The sequence below is a fragment of the Lygodium microphyllum genome, chromosome 22, assembly GCF_053477565.2.
Source record: "Lygodium microphyllum isolate KBCC chromosome 22, Lygodium_microphyllum_v1.1.10, whole genome shotgun sequence".
Lineage (NCBI taxonomy): Eukaryota > Viridiplantae > Streptophyta > Polypodiopsida > Schizaeales > Lygodiaceae > Lygodium > Lygodium microphyllum.
The window spans coordinates 135,351,855-135,368,202 of record NC_141156.1 but is presented as its reverse complement, the minus strand read 5'-3'; the positions used below and the strand labels follow the sequence as shown (position 1 = coordinate 135,368,202).

The 16,348-nt window shown below is 35.4% G+C and overlaps 1 pseudogene; it reads left to right on the top strand.

Moving 5' to 3' along the window:
* The first annotated feature begins 6,221 nt into the window (after positions 1–6,221).
* On the top strand, positions 6,222–15,705 carry LOC148017655 (uncharacterized; annotated as a pseudogene).
* Positions 15,706–16,348: the final 643 nt, after the last annotated feature.

The window sequence follows — 16,348 nt, the reverse complement described above, 5'->3', positions numbered from 1 at the left end:
CCTCTTTTCCTTTTGTTGGTCCGCCTCTTCCGCTTTGCTACGCATTTTTAAAAATTTTTGAATTTTCTTTTGCTTCTTTTTTCTCTGTCTTGTACTAGGGTTAACAACCCAGCTGCCTTCTTCATTTGTAGTAGGTGGTGGTAGGAGTGGTGGGTTTGGTGGTAATATGGCTCTTTTTGCTAGTTGTCCATGTTGGGGTAATGGTGGTAAAGGTTGGTGGGATAGTTCCTTTCCCTTGCATTTAGTGGTCTTAGATTATTTCCCACTTGTGGTGCTCTAGACTTTCTTTGTGCTTTTACTCAAGCCTACTCCAGGTTGAGTGGAACTCATATATTTGTACTTCTTTCCTTCCAATCTCCTCTATCGAATTCCTTATAGCTCCATGATAGTCTTACCTCTCCTTTCTTTCCAACTTCTCTTTTTCCTATTGTAGTTTAGCTTGACACTTTGCCTCTATTTTTTGTGACTCCTCTAGGGCCATCTCCAAAAGGAATCCTTCTCTTCTAATGGTTATTTCCTACCCTTTTGATTGTTTCCTCCTTTGGTGGATCCTTTATCCTTGTTCTTCTCATGGTCATCCTTTCATGCATCTTCTCCTAATTTTGCATTTTCTACTTTTTCCTTTTGAATGGCCTCTAGCTTTGGCTTGCTTTGCTTCTACTACCTTTTTCCTTCTCTCCTCTTTAGTCTTCCTTTCCCTCTGATTCTGTATCCTTTCCTTGGTTTATGTTGTTTGCAAGTCCTCTTCTTCATGTGTTTGTCCTTGTTTCTCCTGTATACTAGACCTTGTCTTGTTCATTGTCCTTTCTTTTAAAGTTACCCCCTATATAGAGGACTTGTGGCATCTTTTTAGGTATCTATTACAAACTCCCTAGTTGTGTTTGGGTCATTTAATACTTCTTCAATGAAGCTAGTTAGTACACTCCCAAATGCAACCATGGTAGCTTTATCTATAGCCTTTCCCCTTGCAGGTTTCTTGTTCCCCATAGTGGCCATTTCAGACTTAGTTGCATCATTGAGCATCTTGGCCATTGCATGTATTGTGCTTCCTATGTAGGCATTGAGATCCATGTTTCTTAGGTGCCCTATAATCAAGTCTTCAAACATGTCAAGAGAATCTTGTTCATTTTTGAGTTGTGGTGGGTGCTAGAGAAAAATATGTGTATCAACTTGGCTTGCAATCGGCTCGGGGATTGCCTCCAACTTGATCATGTCATTACCCATTTCTTATTTCATGAAATTGAACTTTGGTAGCACATCTACTTTCTCTCGAGTTGCTCTTTGTGGGTGCTCTAGTAAGTTTAGGGTCCTATGCACTAGCTTTGATGAAAGGGGAATTTCCACTTTTTATAGGCTCTCTCCTATTCTTATAGTGATTGTCTCTGATCTTCTTGTCCACATCATAGTTAGCTACTAGGAATTTAGTGCATTTGAGATGGTTTACCTAGCCTCCAAAATTTTCCACATATTTGGCCAAGGAACACATCTCCACTAGTTTGCAGGATTTCTGTTCCTCATCTACCATCTGTCCGAGGTTTTGGATTTGCATGTACCATAGATTCCCATTCCTCTCATAATGTCTATCTTCATGTTGTAGCTTGCTAGCTTTACTTTTGTGAAAGGGATTTGCGGCTTCTTGTGCCTTTCATGGACAACCTTCTCATGGATTTTGCAAATTTCTAGTATATCTAGAAGAAAAAATAAGATGTGATGAGAGAACAAGTTGAGAATACATTAGTCATACATTTCAAATTTTCAAAAATTATTTGTTGCCTAATTGACCTGAGTGTTTTCTCTATTGCATTTTTACAATTGCAGGTTTTGCATCCCTAATCCTTTGCGTTTTTATCTCTACTCCTATCACCTCTCTCTTACTACAAGTTTTGTGGCCCTAATCTTTGGCGGTTCTATCCCTTTGCTCTTCTCTAAGTGCTCTCTAATGTTTTATTTTCTCAACTAAAACAGATTGTACACTGTAAATTTTGATTTGAATCTGGGTATTGTGGCCAAAACTGCCTACGTCTTCAAATAAACAATCTTGCTCCAAGGGTTCAGCAATTCTATAGGGTAGAGAATGATTGCCACTCCACCACATGTTTGCTCAACTTCACGGGTGGTTTCTATTACGTTTTGAATAGCACTGATTGCTTACTTCTACTAACTACAGTAGGGTTTAAACTCTTTCTTATTTTATTTCTGATTTTGAGTTAAACTACACTTATTTGGTATTAGTGACTTTCCACTTCTTTTCTAATCTCTACTAATGCATATTCACTCTTAATCAATTCAATCCATGCAGTTACTACAAATCACACTACTAATCTTTCATATGATTAGTATAGAATGATATTAAAATCAAGCACCACAAGCATTATCTAAATAAGAATCATGTATGAAAATTAAATGCAATATTTACTTTTGTAGTAATGAGATTATGCATTTAATCTTGGAAATTCAATATCTTTTTCTTCTTCCCAAATGATTGATTGATCTCTTGGAGTGCTTGTCTTTTTTTATGCCCACTACGCTACAAATGATAGCTTCTTTGATGTGAATAAGAACATGATTTTGTGCAATGTTGAAAATACTCTCTTTGCTATGAATATGAAATATATGATTTGTGTAATACTAGAAAAACTCTCTTGGATGTGAATATGAAATAAATGATTTGTGAAATGCTTCATCAATGAGTGCTTTCAAAATACTAATATTTTTTTATATTGTGTGATGCTATATACCTTAAGGTTTTGCCTCAAGGCTAAATCTAGCCTTATATTTTTTATATTGTTCACTAATATTATAGCATTTTATCAAATTCTTATGCATCTTACTATACTTTAATATATAGCACTCTCTATTATACTATATGTTCATAGTAAAATCATTTCCATAATATTTGATTGTTATATTCTTTATGTTTTTGCAATAAATATATGGCCATACAATACTTACCAATACTCAATATTAAAGCATATTACATGGAATGCAATATATGATTTTTCCATAAGATGAAAATTGATCTTCTAATAACACATATCATGATCTTTCATCAATCTATAGATTAGACCATATGATCAAAATTTCTCTTTCAATATAAGAAGTACTTTTTGTTATTTATCCAATACAATTTGAGTTTTGTCCATGTGGTCAAATCTTTTATTATAATATAAGATGTAATTTCTATTATTTTTTCCAATATACTGTGAGATTTGGCCATGTGGCCAAATCTTCTCCTTAAGTTATCTCTTGGCCAAAACAAGGACTCTTGCAGTATCACAATGCCTTGCAATAAATCAACCACTTTGTTCATTCTACTACAGGAATGACATTTTGCCATTTGGTCAAATACTTTCTTGCATTATCAACCCTTACTTACTTCCAATAGGAAAGACTATTTTCTACTTAGAATTTCTTACTTTCTATAATTTGGCCATGTGATCAAATCTTGCCTTGCAACAAACAAACCACTTTTTTGGGAATTAGTCCTGAAAAATGAAGACTAAATCTATGGTGAGTTTGATCACACACTTTTGGATATGATAGATTTGGCCGAATGGAAAAATCTTGTAAGACAAACATCTTCTATATTATCTCCAAAAAGGAAAACCATATTCTATTTGGAACTCCTTAATCACCTACTATATTTATAGAAAGTTTGGCCATGTGGTCAAAACTTATTGTGCAATAGATAGGAAGTTATTGTTCAATTTTTCATAACTTCCTATCTATATGGTCATATACAAATATCATATCATTTTGCCACAAATTAGCCTCTTTGTCCATTCCACTAAAAAATAAAAATTGGCCATATAGTCAAGTCTTTCATTTTATTATCAATGCTAGCATCCAAGAATCCCCCATTTTTGTTTCATTTGGCCATATGATCAAATCTAATCTCATAGATCTTGCAAACCATGAGACCACCTTTTTCATTCCACTATAAAATGATACTTGGCTATATAGTCAAATCCAATTTCACAACATGTTGCAACAAATGAACCACTTTCTTTATATGCTTATGAAACTAGATTCGGCCATATGATTAAAACTAGTTTATAAAAGTATAGATATCTTGTAAGTTTCAACATGAGGTCCAATCTCCACATTTCAAGTGTTTTTTACATTACCTTATGTTGATACCTATGGGATTTGCTACATAGCCACATTTGTTTATATGTGAATCTCATATCATAATAAACCACATCCTCTATTTAGCTTGCCTTTAGAAAACATATGGTAAAGGCAAATTTTTTAATCTCATAGATAAGTCTTATGACTAAATAGAATTTGACCACATGGCTAAAACCAATGGCAACGTTTCTACAATATGACTCCTTTCAAGGGAAACTTACATGGACAATAATTAAATTTTTAACTCTGGGTCAAATGAAGTCATGAGATTACTACATAACCACAATAATATATGGGTGGATCTCATATTAGACTAATCTCATTCTTTGATTAAATAAGATTTGACCACATGGCCAAAAACCTTAGCAAAGTTCCTATAGTATGATCCTTGCATAGGAAACTTACATGGAGAAGAAATCCAGTGTTAACTTCAGGACAAAATCATCCATGAGATTTTCTACATAACCACAATGATTTTTCACTATATCTCATACCACAGTGACAGTCAACATTTCATTATCACTTAACCATTTGGTTAAGCCCATGGCCAAGTCTCACTATTAACAGAATTTGAACTTTTGACTAGAGTCCATGGCAAAGTTTCTGCTATATGATTCTTGCAAGAAAAACATAATTAATGGTAACTTAGGCCCAAAATAATCTATGAGATTTGATACATAAGCACATCTATTTATGGTTAGATCTCATACCACAAAATCTCAAATTGAAATATTTTATTTTATTAAAGAGTCCCTTTGGAGTATATTTATCTTGTATTTTGTAAAATCTTGTGGTGTTGCGTTTTCAATTTTCAACCTAGAAGTACATTTATTTAGGTTTTGTGAATTTTGACTTTTTGTAGATCCACTTTTGTTTGACAAATTTTTCTCTTTGTAGAACTATTCAATGGCAAAGAAAGATAGCACATCCAAAAAGGAGACCCAAACCATTGATGGAGTTAGTGGTGATTTTGTGTATCCATGGTATGTGGATGTTTACGATAGTCAAGGAAAAAGGGATGACAATGTTCTCTTATTTATTTTAAAGAGTGATATTACATTTTTTTCAACAAGAAGGTGTCATAGAGAATATAATGAATGGATGTGCTAGGAAAGAGAGAATACCATGTAATCTTGTTAAGATCAAGGGAGAAAATGTAGTATACAAACTTGATCCTTTGTCATTTCACTTTGCATGTATTAAAGAGGACGAAGAATAATCTTTGAAAAAAATGGGTTGGATCTTATTTAAGGAGGTAAAGGGCATAGAAGACATTATATCAACATTCCAAGCTGTCCAAAATAGTGAGCTACTTTTCCTATCAAGAAAAGGTGATTGCTCCAACAAAAGAATGAAACTCCAAGATAAACAAACAAACTTGAGGTCTTCACCTGCTCCTCAAAAAGAGAATAATATACCAAATCCCACAAGCTCAAAGTCAAAATCACCTCAACAAAGTCCCTTGTCACAAGCTCTAGTTGTTAGTTAGGCTGCTAACACTAGTGAGAATGATGCTACTTTACCTTCCATGCTTGAAGTTACACCTGTAAAGCCAATAATTTAACTTGAGGTGAAGGGAGTAGAAAGAACATTGATTTTCCTGAGATAGTTAAGAAGAAGGGAAAGAAGGAAGAATTTGGATTTCACATGTTTGAAAAATTCTTCCCATTTGGTCCAACAACACAATTTCCTATTCTTGTTGATAGGTGCTATGAGGCACCTCCTTTGTATACTTATAGCTCACTATGTTGGGATTATGTAGAGAAGCTAACCATGTCTTTTATAAAGAATCCCATGAACCCAACAACAGTAGCATATCTTATGCCTTTTGTACAAGACAACAATGAAAAGAGACCCATGCATCGTGATGAGGTTCACATGCTAATAAGTTTGACACTTATAGTTATTGGATTATATCAGGGCTTCACTCAATTCATGCAACAAAGATATATATTCAAAGTAATACTAAATGTTGTCTAGCAACCAAGAGTTTATATACCATCTTTTGTTCTATGCTCACTATTTTGATCTTTTTTCTATAGAGAGTTATGGCATACATTGGAGAAAATTATGCATCTAGAGATTTCCATATGATGATTAACTCCCAAGAAATATTTGATAGCTGGATCAAAATCATGAAGAGATACTATAGAGGTGGGCTTATATTCCAGGAGGAGGGTTCGAGAAAGAAGGAAAGGCAACCTTCTCTTGCTGCATTTCATTGCCTTATGGGTCTAAAGAATGGAGACATCCTTATACTACAAGAGGAGATCAATGAAGGTCATATCATTTTTCTTAGAAACAAATGGGATAAGGAAGATATGATTGACATGGAAATAAGGGCTAAGCAAATCAAGGAAGATAGGGTCCTAAAGAAGGAATAAGTCACTCTTTTCAATACCTCAGTTCCAGAAAGTAGCATTGTGATGAAGAATTGGGAAGATCTTGTTGATGACTATGATATCAATGATAAAGTCTACACAAAGATTTTAGGCATTTGCAATGATTGGGTATCAAAGAAGCTCACATGTGGAGTTGATGCAGGGTCTCTACCAAATGGAGCAAAAGATATTGTGAACTTCCTAATTGGAAAAAAGAAAAATCCACTTCAACCCTCAACTAGTTTGCCTTGGCATGCATATGTTGTCGGATGCAATCTAGAAACCTTTGATCTTATACATAATGTTTACAGAGATCCAGTTACCATTGTGGTTGTTGTTCTAGATGCAACATATGGAGTTGAGGGAATGAAATGGGACTCTATAAATTTTGGAAAGGTTGTATCCACTCTACTACAAATGACATGTGAACCTAAACAATGTATGTTGTTATCATTTCTTGATCAAGAGCAAATGCCAGAGTTGGAAAATGCTCTTGAAAGCATATCTTGCAAGTATCACATGCTAGTTCTTGGGAGTGTTGACTTCCTACCAATGGATAGAACCTTTGCTTTTGGATCTATAGATTCCTTTGTGGTTTTGACATTAGTGACAATGGAAAAAAGCTTCATCACTTTTGAGCGATATATAAACATTGTTAACAAACCTTCCATTTTGGACTTTGAAGGCTTGGACAAGGAGTGCAATGATGAAGACCTTGAAGAAGACCAGAGGGTTGCAAATGCCATTTTGAGAAAGAAAAGGAAAGTTATGGGGACTACAATCAAAGCATTCAATGATGCTTATGAGGTTGTATTTGATGTATATGCAAGTGGACTTGTATCTAAGGTGGCATTGGTAAATCACATGAAGACTATTACAACACTCAAGAACAAAGAGAGGTTGAAGCACAATCGTGGAGAGTCTATGAGAGTGCCAAACAAAATTTAAATTTCCAAGAGGTTCCTCCTATACTGAAGTTCAATTTCTTGAAGTACCACTCGAGGACATAGAAGAATCAAGCCAAGATATAGCAAGTCTAATTATGAAAGAGAAGTTAAAGGCTACTTTAGGTGTTTAAACTTTGTTCCTTCTCCTTTCATCAAGGAAGACACATTTATGTAATTTTAGTTTTTTTCTTGAAAAGTTACCTCCTTTAGCATTTGTGATGTTTTCTTTCTTTGGTGATATTGCTTAAAGAAACTATATCTTTAGTTTTTTTAATTTTTTGCAAAATGTACCAAGCATGTTTTGTTTAAAAAATCTATTTAAGTAAATATTCTACTAAAATAGTATTAAAGAACTCATTAAAATTTATCATCCTTTTGTAAGGATAACTATTTAAAGGAGATATTGTAATCTAGTGTATAAGAATACTTATCATAATGCAAAATTTGCTTAAGTTTATTTTAGATCTCATTTCAATTAAACTCTCATATGTATTGTCTAATGATCTTGTCATGTTAATTTGGTTAGATTTGTTCACGTGGTCAAATCTCTTATCTCTTATAATCTCTTTTACTACATCACTAGTGTATGTCTATGTATGTACCTTAGGATAAGAGAGACAACAATATATCGCACATCTTAAAAAAGTTTCACTGCACCTCCCAAAGGACTTTTACCTCACTAGCAAATATTACAATAAAGATTTCACCTCCAATGTATCTTTTGAGATATGTACATGGAATATTAAGATAAAATTATTGTTACAATTCATAAGTTTAAATATCTATGGGATTTAACTAGTTAAAAAATAGAATGGTTAGTCCTTAAGAATATTTATGAAAACTTTATCCAAATAGAGTATACCTTATCTCAATTAAATTGTCATGTCTCACTTATACATGACAGTAGTTTTGGTCACATGGTCAAATGTATCATGTTTAAACTTTCTTTTAATAATTAGGACTAATAAACACCTTCTTTGTACATGCCATTTTGAAGGTATTTTTAGAATCTGAGTATGTTTAATATTATAATGATACAATAATTTTTGTAACTAATTACAATCATCTATTGTTAGTAGCCAAGTATACTTATGATTAGTGATAAAAAGTAGGTATGGAAAAATGACTTTATTAGAATAGATTTTACCTCAAAGAAATCATCATGATATTACTCTTTGTTAGATTTGTCCACATGGTTAGATGTCTCTTTTCTTAAGACATCATTTATTAACTAGTACCTATGCATACATTTGTCAATATGAAGTTAAATTGCTTTAGTGTTCTATGCTACTTTTATAGCTCAAACATTAAGTAGAATTATGAGAAAGTAAATGAATCTAACGTCTTCTTCTTCTTCTTTGTAACTTCAACTAAGAGATCTATGGTTGAATATCTAATAGATTCAACAACAGTAGAGCACGATGATGTAATTGATGTATCCTTAATAAGAAATGCAACACAATTATGTGTAATATTTTATCTCAATGCTCTTCTTTTACAATGATGCTTTGCTAAGTCTAAAAAGTTCCAAAGTTTTCAGATGGGAAAGCAATGGGTTATTCTTTGACACGGATGTATGGAGTTTCTTGAAGCCTTATTTGCAAGATTCCAAGTGGGAGTTTAGTCAACAATTTTACATAAGAATGTCATGGTAGTTATTAAGTGCTTGGAGATCCATGCGAAAAGGAAGTATCCTTTCTTCATGGTTTGGGATCAAGAACAATGTCATAGACGTCCACTCAAAATCATATATAGGCAAGATAAGATGGGAGTAGAAATAATGGTCAAGCCTTTGAAGTATGTATGGGATCAATATGGAGATGTTTGTTAGCATACCAAGACTATTCTCATATATGATAGTCCTTACAAAGGATGTCCAAATCCTATTGAGAATTGCATTCATCCAAAAATATTTAATATTGATCGTGGAGACTCTATCTTAATCAAAGAACTTCTACCATACTTGACTTGCTTAAGCAAATGCCATGATGCACGTGAAGTCATCAAGTTTGATCGATATGGACAGGAGCCAACTCAATATGAACATGAATTGTATATACAATTCAAGGTTGTCATGGATGAATGGACTAAAGTAGAGGATGATGGTATTTCATCTTCATCATCAGCACCGCATGTGACCATGATTGATAAAGACGGAAGATATATTCAACCTTCAATCACTTCTTGCTTCAAGAGACCATCTATTATACAAACATCCTCAATAAATGCCTCACGTCATCCATCATCCATCTCTTACACCAAACAACTAAATTATCCAAGTTGAAGCAGACTTCTTTAGTCTATATTTTGAAAGATATGGAAGCAGTGCAACATGCTCATCAGTTAAGGACTTCCAATACCCACAGTTGGTACCATCCAACTTGGCAATGTTAAAGAGAGCTGTATCTTTCAGATGACCAGCCATACTGTCCCAAATCAAAGCAAAATTCCAGGTTGCTATAATTAGCAAAAAATGCACTAAAACCATTGCTAAAACTGGCTGAAAGGGTGGATTTCACCAAGAGAAGCACCTTGCACCAAATATGACCAATATAACATTAAATAGTAAGCATTACCCTCATAGAAGTGCTCAAAATTTGCAGATTTCAGCTAATTGTAATAAATGACAGTAGTATGTAAAACTATCCCAAAATGAAGCAATCACTGATACATATGTCACTGCAACTACCAGGTAGCAAGATACATCCAATAGTGAGTTTCTAGGGGCAAGAAGTTACCAAGAACTGTCAAACCAATAACCTGTTAGGAAAGAGATATCTCATAGGTCTAGAAGTCATGCATGTAATGGGCCTCAGGGTAAGAGAAGAGACCAAGCATGAGCACAACTGATAGAGCAAGAAGCTCAATACATAACCATCCAAGATGCATACAAAAGTGATAAACCTGTCACAGAGATAGGTGCGTGCCCCAATAGGCATATCAAATCAGCCCACTACAGACAAACTACAGACATAAAGCTTTCAAGAGAGCAAATGCATGTAACTATCCCACAAGCTCAAGCTCATCTGTAAATAAGACTTTGTGTACATTCGAATATACCAAGAGGCTCCCACTGGAAGTGAAGTCAGATGCAAAGAGAGCAAGCAATGCTTTAATACATCAAATACATAGCATCAAACATGCCAAATCCAAGTAGGGTACATCCGGAGCATAAATCCCAAGCTATCTCAGACCGGTAAAGCATAAGCCTGAAAGCATTCAAAGAGCATGTAACTGACAACCAAATGTAATGCTCAGTAGATCCAAAATGCTCAAATACATCTAAAGATGAAGCTCCAAGTAACTGTCAAGCATGGGCAAACCAAGTGGCATCCATATCTGACCAAAGCATAAATACAAGAGGCCTAAATGTCAAGCAGTGACAATAGGCATAGACCGGTCCAAAGCATGCCAAATTGAAGCCAAATGACAGTGAAGAACAACCAAGTCAGGACTTAATACAAGCTCAAAAGCATTTCGGAACCAAGAAGAAGCATTTGACAACCTCTAAATACATTGGTATGATCATTCAAACCTCCAGTAAGCATCTCGTATCCATGAACCAATGCATACACCAAGTAAATGAGCTTTAGCCCATTGTATTACAGTAAGCAATTTACTATTAAATGAAGCTCAAACAGTGCTCAAATATGCTCCAAATCAGTCCCAAAGCATAGACATAGCATCCCATAACATTTGGGCATCACCGAGCATCAATATGCATCAAACAGGTAATGCCAAGAAGCATTAAACAGTAAATGTCAAGTGCTGCCCTATTTTGATAGTCTTGGGACTATGTATATAGCAAAGGGCTGAAGGGGGAAGCACTCAAATCAATCACCGGGAGTCAAGTACTAATGCTGGGGAGTCAAGCAATGCTTGGGAAGGTTGCCAAGAGTGCCAGGAAGGCGAGGAGGAGCATGGAAATGTCGGGGAGCAGATCAGCCCAACCCCCTAAAAACAAGCTAGAAATTGCATTGGCTATTCTGGGGGCTTGGGGGTCTTCAACAGCCCTCAGGGGCACTTGGCAATGTTGAGGGGGATCCAATGTAGCTCGGGAAGAAATTGATGAAGGTTTGGAAGCTCGGGGAGGAGGCAGGAGATGAAAACATACCTACAAATGAAGGTGCCATGGCTGCCATTGAAGCTCGGGTTGAAGCTCTTCAAATCCAGGCTGAAGAGAATGCTGGGCAAGCTCCAATGCCTTTGCTCTGATACCAGTTGAAAGGGAAGTGGAACTTCCAAGAGGAAGAAGCTTAGCGGTGAGAGCTATGGCGGATGGAGAGCGAGAGCCAAGAGAGAGAGACTCTCAAAAGTGGAAACTCCAACAACCACAATGTGTGGCCGGGCCTTCCTTTATTCAAAATGTCACTAAAAGAATAAATAATAAGTGATTGTGACGGGCGTTTGCCACTTGCAGTGTGTAGTGGCGGGTACTGTCACTGTAGTAATACACGAGCGGCTAGGCGGAGGCACCTTTACCCCCAACACTAATATACCATCAGATTTAGTGTAGAGATGCTATTGGATCTAATGCAAAGATTCTTGTTTGACCACATTAATATGCTACAAGTAGACATGCACATATCTCAAATCCTTGAGAATGGGAAATATGCCTGGAAGTAAAGGCCAAGTTAAAATTCTATCAGTGGAAAAACAACTAGATAAGTATATGGGAAAGATCCTTATAGCTTCATTGATGAACAATTCGAGTAAGTTTGCAAGGCCAATAACCTCATGACTGACATAGAAAAGGTGGAAGCCTTTGGATCGTAGCTCAAAAAGAAGCATTAGGGGGAGTATGGATTCAAAAAGGGCCCTTTAGCTTACGAGTTAATGACTAAGAGATTTCAGGTGGACCAATGGGAGAGGGAATGGTTGGCACATTGTATCCACTCCCTTTTTCCCTTGTTCCTACCACTTATAGGCTTGTACCCTTATGTCCCCATTATCCCTCCCCCACGTTCAACACCCCATGTTAGATGGGTCCCATTGGGCATCCAAAAAGGTAACCCAAAATTTGAAGATCTCCCCTCCTTCCAAAAAGGGCGTTTTCCCCTCATTTTATCCCCAAAACTCTTCGTATATCTTATATAGTTAAAAAAATAATTTATTGGTATTTTTCTATAAGAAATGCTTCCAATTTGGTCATTTTTTAAACCTCCATTTCACAAATCTTCTCATCTTTCTATACTCACACAACCATATCCACACAACTTCCAACTTCTCCTAGGTATAGCCACACAACACCTAGCTCCTCTCTTTCTTCCATGGTCATTCTTTCACCTCCATTCCACAAATCTTGTCATCTTTCTATACTCACACAACCATAGCCATACAACCCCCTTCTCCCACCAACCATATCCATACAGCACTCAACTTCTCTCTTTCTTCCATCTCCATATCTACCACCAATTTGAAGTATTCTTACTTACATTCCTCTCCTTCTAAGTAGTATTATTCTCATATCCATTCCAATGGTATCTACTTAAAAGGTGACCTTGTGATTCCATATCTACCCTCTATGTACACAATACAAAGGATGAGTATGGTGAATGGGAATGAGCATTATTTGAGAAGGATTCATGGGTTTACATGAAACCTTTAGCAATAGGGCCTCATGGAGTCCATTGTTGTGGTATACTAGAAAACCATTGAAACAACAGAGTGCTTAGGTCTTGGGAGCTCAAATAAGATGGTGGTCTTGTTGAATCAGTTCAACATGTGTATAGTGTAAAGGACTTGAACTTAGATCCGAGGACTACTAGACAATTCTTTCCCTTGAATTGCCAGTCACACTGCTTTTATGTTCTTAATTGTTCATATGTTATTGAGATTTTTACTTCTTCTCTTCTATCACACATTTTCCCTTCGAATCTTGTTGAGGGTTAGTTGTTGAGAAGCTTGCTTCTAGGATATACAAAGCTCTATATGTGGATGTGGGTGAGACAATGATGGTTGGAAATTCATTGCAATATCTTCTAGATTGTAGGATTTTCATCAATAGGTTCACGTATATAGTTAGTTAATTCATATGGTTCTCTTGAATTACTTCCTTATCTATCGCTCAATTCTTTGAATGGCCCATTTTGGATGAGTGGATGCTTTAGACATTAAAATTAAAGACCGTACATGACATTCATAGGTTGATGAAATTTGGGAGAGCTTCAAGATTAGTGGGACTTTCATGGTTTGTGCCAAATCATATTTTTGCTTATATATTTAAAATCACTAATACACATCATTGCCTCTCCATGTTCATTTGTAAGGATATAAGTGAGAAATTTTTAAATTCCAATTTTAAAGAAGAATGTTATGAGGTGGGTGGGGTACACAAAGGTGATATATTTTTATGTAGAGTGGTGTTCCCTAGTGTTAGCTTCTATTACTTGATTGTATGCCCATCATTGTACATGCACTACCAATGTTGGATGAAGAAAGCATGCTAATGAATTCCCTGAGTCTAGTGAAGACATGGGATAAGCATTTGATATTAAAATTAATTTGCTATGTGGAATGATTGAGTTAGTCACTGTAAGTGATTGTTGAAGTCTCCTAAATCTACAATAGCATATTGTATTGATGGGAAGCATTTATATAGAGAGATTCAACTTTCATATTGGTAGTAGAAAGGTGAGCTTGTTTAATACTAGAATTGTTTTGGTTTTTTTGGGACACTTATATTTCAAAGCTTAAAATTCCCCCCCTTTTAGATGGGAAAAAGAATGGAGAACAATTATATGGTATCGAGTACTTTGCAAGAAGTTAAAATTTGTGTTGAGATAGATGATGTATCAAAAATTCATGATCAATAGATTGAGAGATTTCACTTTTTACTTTTTTTAATGCATATTTTTAATTCATTAACGTTATATACATTGGGTTTTTTGCGATATTTTAAAATTTTCAAAAATTTATATAAAATATTTTAATAAAATTTTTTAAAATAAAAAATTTAAGTCCATTGCCTATAAAGACCATTCATTTGGTTTCATTTTCATTTTCTACCTCTCCAACCAATTCTCCTCTCCCAAGCATCCTTGCACTTGTCTTTTATGTCCCTTCTCCCATGATGGATTACATGTTTCATTAGCTTCATGCAATTTCTTCAAGACACAGACTTCGTTAGGAGATCAGACCTCTACCAGATTTTCTTTTCCAATATCAAATATTATAATACAGTATTGTGGCATGGACCAACCCTATAATACCCTATCGAGCACATGGATACATACCTTTGAGTGTTCACCATAGGCATCAAGGATTCCATCAAAGAATGGATACCCTGCAATATCTTGAAGTATATCAATGGCATAGATGCATTTTGCAAACGACTAGATTGTTTTTGTGCAAAGTCTCACCCCGCCTATTCCAAAGCACCTCACTTCTTGGCATGCCAAGGAATATGGAATTGATCAACATGGCACTAACTACCTCTCCTAGATGGCCACCTTCATTTTATTACTCAATGAAGGTGAATACTCTCCTTGCAGTTATAGTGAGTACTAAAGAGAACATGGGAGACTTGTTGAAAGATGTCCTTGACCCAAAGCCTTTATCACTAGACAACCCCAAAGAAAAAGCTAAGGTTACTGAAGAGGTAAAAGCTCTAGACCTTATGATCAATAGAGCTATAATCATTATAGATAGTGCCATGGAGAGTGGCTCAAGTGAGCAAGACAATGCACCATCTACCATCGATGCAAACTATCATATAGATAACATGAGTGAAGTCTTTATCAACAATAAAGAATTTGTGTTTCTCTACAACATGGAGAAAATTTTTGGAGTGAGGAATAATGAGGTATTATTGATGTTATCAATCATAAATGAGTTCCTTTTGGTATTTGATGATCTATTTAGTAGAGTACAACAACCTAAAGCTTGAAGACATAGAAGGCAAACTCATGGCACTTGGAGATGCTATTAACTTGGTGGAGTATACTACAATTGGCATCCCAAAATTTAAAATAGTACAAGCTAGGTTGGTGGTAGGAAAAGTGCCCCTAGAAGAGCATTAAGCTCCCAATCAATGAGTCTAAGTCAAGTTTGGACTTGACCAAATCCTCAGAGATGACTATTGATGTTGAGTAGGAAGTTAGTGTATGAATAATCCATGTAGACATTTTATTTTACTATGCATACTATTTTGAGCTAATTTCTTATGAATGTAGGGAATGCTCAATATTAATGACTTTATAATCACTAGAAGGGCCAAGGAGCATTCGGGAAGGATGCCTCCATAGGGCACTACATTGGTCAAATCTGGACTTGCAACATAGACATTATACTTGCTACTTTCACCTCAAATGGATAGCCTCAACTCTCTATCATGAAGGCCCTATCAAAGATGCTATGTGCTTCCACCATCACCCCCACTACTGCAAAATAATTCTTGTGAAAAAGTAGTTGGTGAAGCATGTGTTTGATACATGCCTACATGGAAAGGTGCTACAAGCCGTGGGTATTGGAAAAGTCATAGGGGACTAGCTAGGTAGCCATGTAGAAAAGCTTCAAGGTTGGTTTACTGTCGGAGGCCAAGAAGGGATGTAAGTAAGCCCATGAGAAAATCAAGCACTTGAAAATAGCCTAAAACTTTTACTAACCTTGTAATACCAAGCAAATCCTTATAAAATAAAAATCCCCTTGTACCCTCGATTATAATACCAATATATTTTTCTTGCAATCTATCTCTTAAGAATATTGTAATTATTTGTGTTCAATTGTCATAATATTGAAGTCTTTTACAAATTCATGTAATGTAGTATATGTGCTAAAATTTTTAGAGTGTGAAAGATGATAAAAAGATAATTAGAAAATTGTAATGAAGAAAATTATTGTTTGACAAGCCAATTAGGTTAGTTTTTCCAAAATTCCAAAAAAATGACA